The following is a 13268-nucleotide window of genomic DNA, read 5'->3' on the forward strand; positions in this document are numbered from 1 at the left end:
CCCCACCCCCCCCCCCCCCCACCCCCCCCCCCCCCCACCCCCCCCCCCCCCCACCCCCCCCCCCCCCCACCCCCCCCCCCCCCCACCCCCCCCCCCCCCCACCCCCCCCCCCCCCCACCCCCCCCCCCCCCCACCCCCCCCCCCCCCCACCCCCCCCCCCCCCCACCCCCCCCCCCCCCCACCCCCCCCCCCCCCCACCCCCCCCCCCCCCCACCCCCCCCCCCCCCCACCCCCCCCCCCCCCCACCCCCCCCCCCCCCCACCCCCCCCCCCCCCCACCCCCCCCCCCCCCCACCCCCCCCCCCCCCCACCCCCCCCCCCCCCCACCCCCCCCCCCCCCCACCCCCCCCCCCCCCCACCCCCCCCCCCCCCCACCCCCCCCCCCCCCCACCCCCCCCCCCCCCCACCCCCCCCCCCCCCCACCCCCCCCCCCCCCCACCCCCCCCCCCCCCCACCCCCCCCCCCCCCCACCCCCCCCCCCCCCCACCCCCCCCCCCCCCCACCCCCCCCCCCCCCCACCCCCCCCCCCCCCCACCCCCCCCCCCCCCCACCCCCCCCCCCCCCCACCCCCCCCCCCCCCCACCCCCCCCCCCCCCCACCCCCCCCCCCCCCCACCCCCCCCCCCCCCCACCCCCCCCCCCCCCCACCCCCCCCCCCCCCCACCCCCCCCCCCCCCCACCCCCCCCCCCCCCCACCCCCCCCCCCCCCCACCCCCCCCCCCCCCCACCCCCCCCCCCCCCCACCCCCCCCCCCCCCCACCCCCCCCCCCCCCCACCCCCCCCCCCCCCCACCCCCCCCCCCCCCCACCCCCCCCCCCCCCCACCCCCCCCCCCCCCCACCCCCCCCCCCCCCCACCCCCCCCCCCCCCCACCCCCCCCCCCCCCCACCCCCCCCCCCCCCCACCCCCCCCCCCCCCCACCCCCCCCCCCCCCCACCCCCCCCCCCCCCCACCCCCCCCCCCCCCCACCCCCCCCCCCCCCCACCCCCCCCCCCCCCCACCCCCCCCCCCCCCCACCCCCCCCCCCCCCCACCCCCCCCCCCCCCCACCCCCCCCCCCCCCCACCCCCCCCCCCCCCCACCCCCCCCCCCCCCCACCCCCCCCCCCCCCCACCCCCCCCCCCCCCCACCCCCCCCCCCCCCCACCCCCCCCCCCCCCCACCCCCCCCCCCCCCCACCCCCCCCCCCCCCCACCCCCCCCCCCCCCCACCCCCCCCCCCCCCCACCCCCCCCCCCCCCCACCCCCCCCCCCCCCCACCCCCCCCCCCCCCCACCCCCCCCCCCCCCCACCCCCCCCCCCCCCCACCCCCCCCCCCCCCCACCCCCCCCCCCCCCCACCCCCCCCCCCCCCCACCCCCCCCCCCCCCCACCCCCCCCCCCCCCCACCCCCCCCCCCCCCCACCCCCCCCCCCCCCCACCCCCCCCCCCCCCCACCCCCCCCCCCCCCCACCCCCCCCCCCCCCCACCCCCCCCCCCCCCCACCCCCCCCCCCCCCCACCCCCCCCCCCCCCCACCCCCCCCCCCCCCCACCCCCCCCCCCCCCCACCCCCCCCCCCCCCCACCCCCCCCCCCCCCCACCCCCCCCCCCCCCCACCCCCCCCCCCCCCCACCCCCCCCCCCCCCCACCCCCCCCCCCCCCCACCCCCCCCCCCCCCCACCCCCCCCCCCCCCCACCCCCCCCCCCCCCCACCCCCCCCCCCCCCCACCCCCCCCCCCCCCCACCCCCCCCCCCCCCCACCCCCCCCCCCCCCCACCCCCCCCCCCCCCCACCCCCCCCCCCCCCCACCCCCCCCCCCCCCCACCCCCCCCCCCCCCCACCCCCCCCCCCCCCCACCCCCCCCCCCCCCCACCCCCCCCCCCCCCCACCCCCCCCCCCCCCCACCCCCCCCCCCCCCCACCCCCCCCCCCCCCCACCCCCCCCCCCCCCCACCCCCCCCCCCCCCCACCCCCCCCCCCCCCCACCCCCCCCCCCCCCCACCCCCCCCCCCCCCCACCCCCCCCCCCCCCCACCCCCCCCCCCCCCCACCCCCCCCCCCCCCCACCCCCCCCCCCCCCCACCCCCCCCCCCCCCCACCCCCCCCCCCCCCCACCCCCCCCCCCCCCCACCCCCCCCCCCCCCCACCCCCCCCCCCCCCCACCCCCCCCCCCCCCCACCCCCCCCCCCCCCCACCCCCCCCCCCCCCCACCCCCCCCCCCCCCCACCCCCCCCCCCCCCCACCCCCCCCCCCCCCCACCCCCCCCCCCCCCCACCCCCCCCCCCCCCCACCCCCCCCCCCCCCCACCCCCCCCCCCCCCCACCCCCCCCCCCCCCCACCCCCCCCCCCCCCCACCCCCCCCCCCCCCCACCCCCCCCCCCCCCCACCCCCCCCCCCCCCCACCCCCCCCCCCCCCCACCCCCCCCCCCCCCCACCCCCCCCCCCCCCCACCCCCCCCCCCCCCCACCCCCCCCCCCCCCCACCCCCCCCCCCCCCCACCCCCCCCCCCCCCCACCCCCCCCCCCCCCCACCCCCCCCCCCCCCCACCCCCCCCCCCCCCCACCCCCCCCCCCCCCCACCCCCCCCCCCCCCCACCCCCCCCCCCCCCCACCCCCCCCCCCCCCCACCCCCCCCCCCCCCCACCCCCCCCCCCCCCCACCCCCCCCCCCCCCCACCCCCCCCCCCCCCCACCCCCCCCCCCCCCCACCCCCCCCCCCCCCCACCCCCCCCCCCCCCCACCCCCCCCCCCCCCCACCCCCCCCCCCCCCCACCCCCCCCCCCCCCCACCCCCCCCCCCCCCCACCCCCCCCCCCCCCCACCCCCCCCCCCCCCCACCCCCCCCCCCCCCCACCCCCCCCCCCCCCCACCCCCCCCCCCCCCCACCCCCCCCCCCCCCCACCCCCCCCCCCCCCCACCCCCCCCCCCCCCCACCCCCCCCCCCCCCCACCCCCCCCCCCCCCCACCCCCCCCCCCCCCCACCCCCCCCCCCCCCCACCCCCCCCCCCCCCCACCCCCCCCCCCCCCCACCCCCCCCCCCCCCCACCCCCCCCCCCCCCCACCCCCCCCCCCCCCCACCCCCCCCCCCCCCCACCCCCCCCCCCCCCCACCCCCCCCCCCCCCCACCCCCCCCCCCCCCCACCCCCCCCCCCCCCCACCCCCCCCCCCCCCCACCCCCCCCCCCCCCCACCCCCCCCCCCCCCCACCCCCCCCCCCCCCCACCCCCCCCCCCCCCCACCCCCCCCCCCCCCCACCCCCCCCCCCCCCCACCCCCCCCCCCCCCCACCCCCCCCCCCCCCCACCCCCCCCCCCCCCCACCCCCCCCCCCCCCCACCCCCCCCCCCCCCCACCCCCCCCCCCCCCCACCCCCCCCCCCCCCCACCCCCCCCCCCCCCCACCCCCCCCCCCCCCCACCCCCCCCCCCCCCCACCCCCCCCCCCCCCCACCCCCCCCCCCCCCCACCCCCCCCCCCCCCCACCCCCCCCCCCCCCCACCCCCCCCCCCCCCCACCCCCCCCCCCCCCCACCCCCCCCCCCCCCCACCCCCCCCCCCCCCCACCCCCCCCCCCCCCCACCCCCCCCCCCCCCCACCCCCCCCCCCCCCCACCCCCCCCCCCCCCCACCCCCCCCCCCCCCCACCCCCCCCCCCCCCCACCCCCCCCCCCCCCCACCCCCCCCCCCCCCCACCCCCCCCCCCCCCCACCCCCCCCCCCCCCCACCCCCCCCCCCCCCCACCCCCCCCCCCCCCCACCCCCCCCCCCCCCCACCCCCCCCCCCCCCCACCCCCCCCCCCCCCCACCCCCCCCCCCCCCCACCCCCCCCCCCCCCCACCCCCCCCCCCCCCCACCCCCCCCCCCCCCCACCCCCCCCCCCCCCCACCCCCCCCCCCCCCCACCCCCCCCCCCCCCCACCCCCCCCCCCCCCCACCCCCCCCCCCCCCCACCCCCCCCCCCCCCCACCCCCCCCCCCCCCCACCCCCCCCCCCCCCCACCCCCCCCCCCCCCCACCCCCCCCCCCCCCCACCCCCCCCCCCCCCCACCCCCCCCCCCCCCCACCCCCCCCCCCCCCCACCCCCCCCCCCCCCCACCCCCCCCCCCCCCCACCCCCCCCCCCCCCCACCCCCCCCCCCCCCCACCCCCCCCCCCCCCCACCCCCCCCCCCCCCCACCCCCCCCCCCCCCCACCCCCCCCCCCCCCCACCCCCCCCCCCCCCCACCCCCCCCCCCCCCCACCCCCCCCCCCCCCCACCCCCCCCCCCCCCCACCCCCCCCCCCCCCCACCCCCCCCCCCCCCCACCCCCCCCCCCCCCCACCCCCCCCCCCCCCCACCCCCCCCCCCCCCCACCCCCCCCCCCCCCCACCCCCCCCCCCCCCCACCCCCCCCCCCCCCCACCCCCCCCCCCCCCCACCCCCCCCCCCCCCCACCCCCCCCCCCCCCCACCCCCCCCCCCCCCCACCCCCCCCCCCCCCCACCCCCCCCCCCCCCCACCCCCCCCCCCCCCCACCCCCCCCCCCCCCCACCCCCCCCCCCCCCCACCCCCCCCCCCCCCCACCCCCCCCCCCCCCCACCCCCCCCCCCCCCCACCCCCCCCCCCCCCCACCCCCCCCCCCCCCCACCCCCCCCCCCCCCCACCCCCCCCCCCCCCCACCCCCCCCCCCCCCCACCCCCCCCCCCCCCCACCCCCCCCCCCCCCCACCCCCCCCCCCCCCCACCCCCCCCCCCCCCCACCCCCCCCCCCCCCCACCCCCCCCCCCCCCCACCCCCCCCCCCCCCCACCCCCCCCCCCCCCCACCCCCCCCCCCCCCCACCCCCCCCCCCCCCCACCCCCCCCCCCCCCCACCCCCCCCCCCCCCCACCCCCCCCCCCCCCCACCCCCCCCCCCCCCCACCCCCCCCCCCCCCCACCCCCCCCCCCCCCCACCCCCCCCCCCCCCCACCCCCCCCCCCCCCCACCCCCCCCCCCCCCCACCCCCCCCCCCCCCCACCCCCCCCCCCCCCCACCCCCCCCCCCCCCCACCCCCCCCCCCCCCCACCCCCCCCCCCCCCCACCCCCCCCCCCCCCCACCCCCCCCCCCCCCCACCCCCCCCCCCCCCCACCCCCCCCCCCCCCCACCCCCCCCCCCCCCCACCCCCCCCCCCCCCCACCCCCCCCCCCCCCCACCCCCCCCCCCCCCCACCCCCCCCCCCCCCCACCCCCCCCCCCCCCCACCCCCCCCCCCCCCCACCCCCCCCCCCCCCCACCCCCCCCCCCCCCCACCCCCCCCCCCCCCCACCCCCCCCCCCCCCCACCCCCCCCCCCCCCCACCCCCCCCCCCCCCCACCCCCCCCCCCCCCCACCCCCCCCCCCCCCCACCCCCCCCCCCCCCCACCCCCCCCCCCCCCCACCCCCCCCCCCCCCCACCCCCCCCCCCCCCCACCCCCCCCCCCCCCCACCCCCCCCCCCCCCCACCCCCCCCCCCCCCCACCCCCCCCCCCCCCCACCCCCCCCCCCCCCCACCCCCCCCCCCCCCCACCCCCCCCCCCCCCCACCCCCCCCCCCCCCCACCCCCCCCCCCCCCCACCCCCCCCCCCCCCCACCCCCCCCCCCCCCCACCCCCCCCCCCCCCCACCCCCCCCCCCCCCCACCCCCCCCCCCCCCCACCCCCCCCCCCCCCCACCCCCCCCCCCCCCCACCCCCCCCCCCCCCCACCCCCCCCCCCCCCCACCCCCCCCCCCCCCCACCCCCCCCCCCCCCCACCCCCCCCCCCCCCCACCCCCCCCCCCCCCCACCCCCCCCCCCCCCCACCCCCCCCCCCCCCCACCCCCCCCCCCCCCCACCCCCCCCCCCCCCCACCCCCCCCCCCCCCCACCCCCCCCCCCCCCCACCCCCCCCCCCCCCCACCCCCCCCCCCCCCCACCCCCCCCCCCCCCCACCCCCCCCCCCCCCCACCCCCCCCCCCCCCCACCCCCCCCCCCCCCCACCCCCCCCCCCCCCCACCCCCCCCCCCCCCCACCCCCCCCCCCCCCCACCCCCCCCCCCCCCCACCCCCCCCCCCCCCCACCCCCCCCCCCCCCCACCCCCCCCCCCCCCCACCCCCCCCCCCCCCCACCCCCCCCCCCCCCCACCCCCCCCCCCCCCCACCCCCCCCCCCCCCCACCCCCCCCCCCCCCCACCCCCCCCCCCCCCCACCCCCCCCCCCCCCCACCCCCCCCCCCCCCCACCCCCCCCCCCCCCCACCCCCCCCCCCCCCCACCCCCCCCCCCCCCCACCCCCCCCCCCCCCCACCCCCCCCCCCCCCCACCCCCCCCCCCCCCCACCCCCCCCCCCCCCCACCCCCCCCCCCCCCCACCCCCCCCCCCCCCCACCCCCCCCCCCCCCCACCCCCCCCCCCCCCCACCCCCCCCCCCCCCCACCCCCCCCCCCCCCCACCCCCCCCCCCCCCCACCCCCCCCCCCCCCCACCCCCCCCCCCCCCCACCCCCCCCCCCCCCCACCCCCCCCCCCCCCCACCCCCCCCCCCCCCCACCCCCCCCCCCCCCCACCCCCCCCCCCCCCCACCCCCCCCCCCCCCCACCCCCCCCCCCCCCCACCCCCCCCCCCCCCCACCCCCCCCCCCCCCCACCCCCCCCCCCCCCCACCCCCCCCCCCCCCCACCCCCCCCCCCCCCCACCCCCCCCCCCCCCCACCCCCCCCCCCCCCCACCCCCCCCCCCCCCCACCCCCCCCCCCCCCCACCCCCCCCCCCCCCCACCCCCCCCCCCCCCCACCCCCCCCCCCCCCCACCCCCCCCCCCCCCCACCCCCCCCCCCCCCCACCCCCCCCCCCCCCCACCCCCCCCCCCCCCCACCCCCCCCCCCCCCCACCCCCCCCCCCCCCCACCCCCCCCCCCCCCCACCCCCCCCCCCCCCCACCCCCCCCCCCCCCCACCCCCCCCCCCCCCCACCCCCCCCCCCCCCCACCCCCCCCCCCCCCCACCCCCCCCCCCCCCCACCCCCCCCCCCCCCCACCCCCCCCCCCCCCCACCCCCCCCCCCCCCCACCCCCCCCCCCCCCCACCCCCCCCCCCCCCCACCCCCCCCCCCCCCCACCCCCCCCCCCCCCCACCCCCCCCCCCCCCCACCCCCCCCCCCCCCCACCCCCCCCCCCCCCCACCCCCCCCCCCCCCCACCCCCCCCCCCCCCCACCCCCCCCCCCCCCCACCCCCCCCCCCCCCCACCCCCCCCCCCCCCCACCCCCCCCCCCCCCCACCCCCCCCCCCCCCCACCCCCCCCCCCCCCCACCCCCCCCCCCCCCCACCCCCCCCCCCCCCCACCCCCCCCCCCCCCCACCCCCCCCCCCCCCCACCCCCCCCCCCCCCCACCCCCCCCCCCCCCCACCCCCCCCCCCCCCCACCCCCCCCCCCCCCCACCCCCCCCCCCCCCCACCCCCCCCCCCCCCCACCCCCCCCCCCCCCCACCCCCCCCCCCCCCCACCCCCCCCCCCCCCCACCCCCCCCCCCCCCCACCCCCCCCCCCCCCCACCCCCCCCCCCCCCCACCCCCCCCCCCCCCCACCCCCCCCCCCCCCCACCCCCCCCCCCCCCCACCCCCCCCCCCCCCCACCCCCCCCCCCCCCCACCCCCCCCCCCCCCCACCCCCCCCCCCCCCCACCCCCCCCCCCCCCCACCCCCCCCCCCCCCCACCCCCCCCCCCCCCCACCCCCCCCCCCCCCCACCCCCCCCCCCCCCCACCCCCCCCCCCCCCCACCCCCCCCCCCCCCCACCCCCCCCCCCCCCCACCCCCCCCCCCCCCCACCCCCCCCCCCCCCCACCCCCCCCCCCCCCCACCCCCCCCCCCCCCCACCCCCCCCCCCCCCCACCCCCCCCCCCCCCCACCCCCCCCCCCCCCCACCCCCCCCCCCCCCCACCCCCCCCCCCCCCCACCCCCCCCCCCCCCCACCCCCCCCCCCCCCCACCCCCCCCCCCCCCCACCCCCCCCCCCCCCCACCCCCCCCCCCCCCCACCCCCCCCCCCCCCCACCCCCCCCCCCCCCCACCCCCCCCCCCCCCCACCCCCCCCCCCCCCCACCCCCCCCCCCCCCCACCCCCCCCCCCCCCCACCCCCCCCCCCCCCCACCCCCCCCCCCCCCCACCCCCCCCCCCCCCCACCCCCCCCCCCCCCCACCCCCCCCCCCCCCCACCCCCCCCCCCCCCCACCCCCCCCCCCCCCCACCCCCCCCCCCCCCCACCCCCCCCCCCCCCCACCCCCCCCCCCCCCCACCCCCCCCCCCCCCCACCCCCCCCCCCCCCCACCCCCCCCCCCCCCCACCCCCCCCCCCCCCCACCCCCCCCCCCCCCCACCCCCCCCCCCCCCCACCCCCCCCCCCCCCCACCCCCCCCCCCCCCCACCCCCCCCCCCCCCCACCCCCCCCCCCCCCCACCCCCCCCCCCCCCCACCCCCCCCCCCCCCCACCCCCCCCCCCCCCCACCCCCCCCCCCCCCCACCCCCCCCCCCCCCCACCCCCCCCCCCCCCCACCCCCCCCCCCCCCCACCCCCCCCCCCCCCCACCCCCCCCCCCCCCCACCCCCCCCCCCCCCCACCCCCCCCCCCCCCCACCCCCCCCCCCCCCCACCCCCCCCCCCCCCCACCCCCCCCCCCCCCCACCCCCCCCCCCCCCCACCCCCCCCCCCCCCCACCCCCCCCCCCCCCCACCCCCCCCCCCCCCCACCCCCCCCCCCCCCCACCCCCCCCCCCCCCCACCCCCCCCCCCCCCCACCCCCCCCCCCCCCCACCCCCCCCCCCCCCCACCCCCCCCCCCCCCCACCCCCCCCCCCCCCCACCCCCCCCCCCCCCCACCCCCCCCCCCCCCCACCCCCCCCCCCCCCCACCCCCCCCCCCCCCCACCCCCCCCCCCCCCCACCCCCCCCCCCCCCCACCCCCCCCCCCCCCCACCCCCCCCCCCCCCCACCCCCCCCCCCCCCCACCCCCCCCCCCCCCCACCCCCCCCCCCCCCCACCCCCCCCCCCCCCCACCCCCCCCCCCCCCCACCCCCCCCCCCCCCCACCCCCCCCCCCCCCCACCCCCCCCCCCCCCCACCCCCCCCCCCCCCCACCCCCCCCCCCCCCCACCCCCCCCCCCCCCCACCCCCCCCCCCCCCCACCCCCCCCCCCCCCCACCCCCCCCCCCCCCCACCCCCCCCCCCCCCCACCCCCCCCCCCCCCCACCCCCCCCCCCCCCCACCCCCCCCCCCCCCCACCCCCCCCCCCCCCCACCCCCCCCCCCCCCCACCCCCCCCCCCCCCCACCCCCCCCCCCCCCCACCCCCCCCCCCCCCCACCCCCCCCCCCCCCCACCCCCCCCCCCCCCCACCCCCCCCCCCCCCCACCCCCCCCCCCCCCCACCCCCCCCCCCCCCCACCCCCCCCCCCCCCCACCCCCCCCCCCCCCCACCCCCCCCCCCCCCCACCCCCCCCCCCCCCCACCCCCCCCCCCCCCCACCCCCCCCCCCCCCCACCCCCCCCCCCCCCCACCCCCCCCCCCCCCCACCCCCCCCCCCCCCCACCCCCCCCCCCCCCCACCCCCCCCCCCCCCCACCCCCCCCCCCCCCCACCCCCCCCCCCCCCCACCCCCCCCCCCCCCCACCCCCCCCCCCCCCCACCCCCCCCCCCCCCCACCCCCCCCCCCCCCCACCCCCCCCCCCCCCCACCCCCCCCCCCCCCCACCCCCCCCCCCCCCCACCCCCCCCCCCCCCCACCCCCCCCCCCCCCCACCCCCCCCCCCCCCCACCCCCCCCCCCCCCCACCCCCCCCCCCCCCCACCCCCCCCCCCCCCCACCCCCCCCCCCCCCCACCCCCCCCCCCCCCCACCCCCCCCCCCCCCCACCCCCCCCCCCCCCCACCCCCCCCCCCCCCCACCCCCCCCCCCCCCCACCCCCCCCCCCCCCCACCCCCCCCCCCCCCCACCCCCCCCCCCCCCCACCCCCCCCCCCCCCCACCCCCCCCCCCCCCCACCCCCCCCCCCCCCCACCCCCCCCCCCCCCCACCCCCCCCCCCCCCCACCCCCCCCCCCCCCCACCCCCCCCCCCCCCCACCCCCCCCCCCCCCCACCCCCCCCCCCCCCCACCCCCCCCCCCCCCCACCCCCCCCCCCCCCCACCCCCCCCCCCCCCCACCCCCCCCCCCCCCCACCCCCCCCCCCCCCCACCCCCCCCCCCCCCCACCCCCCCCCCCCCCCACCCCCCCCCCCCCCCACCCCCCCCCCCCCCCACCCCCCCCCCCCCCCACCCCCCCCCCCCCCCACCCCCCCCCCCCCCCACCCCCCCCCCCCCCCACCCCCCCCCCCCCCCACCCCCCCCCCCCCCCACCCCCCCCCCCCCCCACCCCCCCCCCCCCCCACCCCCCCCCCCCCCCACCCCCCCCCCCCCCCACCCCCCCCCCCCCCCACCCCCCCCCCCCCCCACCCCCCCCCCCCCCCACCCCCCCCCCCCCCCACCCCCCCCCCCCCCCACCCCCCCCCCCCCCCACCCCCCCCCCCCCCCACCCCCCCCCCCCCCCACCCCCCCCCCCCCCCACCCCCCCCCCCCCCCACCCCCCCCCCCCCCCACCCCCCCCCCCCCCCACCCCCCCCCCCCCCCACCCCCCCCCCCCCCCACCCCCCCCCCCCCCCACCCCCCCCCCCCCCCACCCCCCCCCCCCCCCACCCCCCCCCCCCCCCACCCCCCCCCCCCCCCACCCCCCCCCCCCCCCACCCCCCCCCCCCCCCACCCCCCCCCCCCCCCACCCCCCCCCCCCCCCACCCCCCCCCCCCCCCACCCCCCCCCCCCCCCACCCCCCCCCCCCCCCACCCCCCCCCCCCCCCACCCCCCCCCCCCCCCACCCCCCCCCCCCCCCACCCCCCCCCCCCCCCACCCCCCCCCCCCCCCACCCCCCCCCCCCCCCACCCCCCCCCCCCCCCACCCCCCCCCCCCCCCACCCCCCCCCCCCCCCACCCCCCCCCCCCCCCACCCCCCCCCCCCCCCACCCCCCCCCCCCCCCACCCCCCCCCCCCCCCACCCCCCCCCCCCCCCACCCCCCCCCCCCCCCACCCCCCCCCCCCCCCACCCCCCCCCCCCCCCACCCCCCCCCCCCCCCACCCCCCCCCCCCCCCACCCCCCCCCCCCCCCACCCCCCCCCCCCCCCACCCCCCCCCCCCCCCACCCCCCCCCCCCCCCACCCCCCCCCCCCCCCACCCCCCCCCCCCCCCACCCCCCCCCCCCCCCACCCCCCCCCCCCCCCACCCCCCCCCCCCCCCACCCCCCCCCCCCCCCACCCCCCCCCCCCCCCACCCCCCCCCCCCCCCACCCCCCCCCCCCCCCACCCCCCCCCCCCCCCACCCCCCCCCCCCCCCACCCCCCCCCCCCCCCACCCCCCCCCCCCCCCACCCCCCCCCCCCCCCACCCCCCCCCCCCCCCACCCCCCCCCCCCCCCACCCCCCCCCCCCCCCACCCCCCCCCCCCCCCACCCCCCCCCCCCCCCACCCCCCCCCCCCCCCACCCCCCCCCCCCCCCACCCCCCCCCCCCCCCACCCCCCCCCCCCCCCACCCCCCCCCCCCCCCACCCCCCCCCCCCCCCACCCCCCCCCCCCCCCACCCCCCCCCCCCCCCACCCCCCCCCCCCCCCACCCCCCCCCCCCCCCACCCCCCCCCCCCCCCACCCCCCCCCCCCCCCACCCCCCCCCCCCCCCACCCCCCCCCCCCCCCACCCCCCCCCCCCCCCACCCCCCCCCCCCCCCACCCCCCCCCCCCCCCACCCCCCCCCCCCCCCACCCCCCCCCCCCCCCACCCCCCCCCCCCCCCACCCCCCCCCCCCCCCACCCCCCCCCCCCCCCACCCCCCCCCCCCCCCACCCCCCCCCCCCCCCACCCCCCCCCCCCCCCACCCCCCCCCCCCCCCACCCCCCCCCCCCCCCACCCCCCCCCCCCCCCACCCCCCCCCCCCCCCACCCCCCCCCCCCCCCACCCCCCCCCCCCCCCACCCCCCCCCCCCCCCACCCCCCCCCCCCCCCACCCCCCCCCCCCCCCACCCCCCCCCCCCCCCACCCCCCCCCCCCCCCACCCCCCCCCCCCCCCACCCCCCCCCCCCCCCACCCCCCCCCCCCCCCACCCCCCCCCCCCCCCACCCCCCCCCCCCCCCACCCCCCCCCCCCCCCACCCCCCCCCCCCCCCACCCCCCCCCCCCCCCAAAGCGCGTCGCCGAGGCCTGGGGACATGCCCCCCCTGCCCTGCGACACCGGAGCAGTTGCGCAGGGCAGGGGGGGCGTGTCCCCTGGCCTTGGTGACGCACTGGACAGTCGCAGAGAAGGTAGGTCGACCGTGCGACGGTGCAGCGCGGCGCCGTTGTCCCAGTAGTTTCTGGGACCATTCGTGCGAACGGTCTCAGGGGGTTTGGGTTGGCGTCATGCACACCGACCCAACCCCCACTGTGGCCGTGCGGAAACGGCCCTAGAAACAGTCTTTTTCTCCTGGAGAACTGATCTTGATCATGTAGAGATCAGTTGCAATCAAGGGAGATCTCCAGGCATCACCTGGAGGTTGGCAACCCTATGATTACTGAATGTTCTTCGTCCATGAAGATGCCTCCTATTGGTTTATTCCAGCTGCCTGTCTTCCTTAACACTGTCTAGTCAGTTGCTGTCTACAGAGCTCTTCCTGCTGCTTCAGAATCTTTTAAGTCGAGATGACCAAGATTGAACATGTGACTTTCTACTATGATAAATTTATTATACATATGCGCATGTGTATGTGTGTAATGGAACAGTCTGATCCTCCCCTACTACCTCAGTGGATCAGTTTGACCTAGGGCAGTGATGGCGAACCTTTTTGAGACTGAGTGCCCAAATTGCAAACCAAAACCCACTTATTTATCGCAAATTACCGACACAGCAATTTAACCTGAATGCTGAGGTTTTAGTTTAAGAAAACGGTTGGCTCCAAGGCATGCGTTACTCAGGAGTAAGCTTGGTGGTAGTCGGTGGCTTTGCTTTGAAGCAACGGTGCAACTCTTCCAACGGGTGAATCACGACCCTAGGAGGGTTTATTCAGAAGCAAGCCCCATTGCCAGCAACCGAGCTTGCTCCCAGGTAAAGGATCGCGCTTTAGTTCTTCACATGAAAATCAGTGGGGTTTAACAGCGCTTAACAGGGTTACCCACACTGCTTCCCCAAAACTAGGTCTTAGGTTTAATGCGAATAATTGAGCCCAGCAGCCCAGGCCAGCCTAGATGTGTGTGGGGTGGGGGGAAGCACTCTGTGAGTGCCCACAGAGAGGGCTCTGAGTGCCACCTCTGGCACCCGCGCCATAGGTTCGCCACTACTGACC

Source organism: Sphaerodactylus townsendi, linkage group LG10 (genome assembly GCF_021028975.2).
Source record: "Sphaerodactylus townsendi isolate TG3544 linkage group LG10, MPM_Stown_v2.3, whole genome shotgun sequence".
NCBI lineage: Eukaryota > Metazoa > Chordata > Lepidosauria > Squamata > Sphaerodactylidae > Sphaerodactylus > Sphaerodactylus townsendi.